The following is an 856-nucleotide window of genomic DNA, read 5'->3' as shown; positions in this document are numbered from 1 at the left end:
TAGTGCAGCAGAGAATAAGATGTACACCAGACAACTCAACAGAGATTTTAGCCTCTTTTTAGCTAATTATTTTCTGCTGAACATAGACAGCATTCTTTTGTCGCACCAATCTTATCAATTTCCCCAGATAAAAAACAATAAGCTGTTTTCCAGTAAACATGCTTAGCATGACATGGCAGCAAGATGCAGGTTAATATATAATAAGACTTTTGTATTCTAAAAGTCAAGTGAATGAAAGTATTAGTTTACCAATGTGTCTCGGAGAACTCCAATGGGATGATGATGTTGTTCTGTCTTTGCTGGATGTGTACAATAAGAAAGCATGTTTGCTAACACATTTTCCATAGCAGCTTTATATGTCAATATTTGTCCGGGTTTGGGATTGTGTTCACTTTTATGTCACTTAACGCAGCTTTCCAATAAAATTGAAAAGGTAAAGCGTGAGGATCATATGATACTGTGGAATATGTTTGTTTATTCAGCACCACACTCCCACAGTTATACAAACAGTCTGACTTACACAAGACAAGAGAAAGACAGAAACACAGTAAATGGATGATCTACGTACAAACTGCAGCTAGGGGTTTGAAAACTAACATTCAGAGGAAATGCTGGCTTATCTTTGTTGTGCTGTTTGCAAATGTAATTAATATTTTAAAATGTTTGTGATCATGCCCTGTTCTGCACCTTTGAGTTAGAGAGTTCAGGCATTTCATAACCAGCTAATCCCATAAAATATATATAAAGTCTCATATTTATCCATATATCATATACCATTTCTACAAAGGGAAGTGAATAAAATAAACAATCTTAAACATTTCACACACACACACCCCCCCCCCCCCCCCCCCCCCCC

Source organism: Micropterus dolomieu, linkage group LG04 (genome assembly GCF_021292245.1).
Source record: "Micropterus dolomieu isolate WLL.071019.BEF.003 ecotype Adirondacks linkage group LG04, ASM2129224v1, whole genome shotgun sequence".
In the NCBI taxonomy this organism is placed as follows: Eukaryota; Metazoa; Chordata; class Actinopteri; order Centrarchiformes; family Centrarchidae; genus Micropterus; species Micropterus dolomieu.
Note: the sequence above shows the minus strand (reverse complement) of the source record.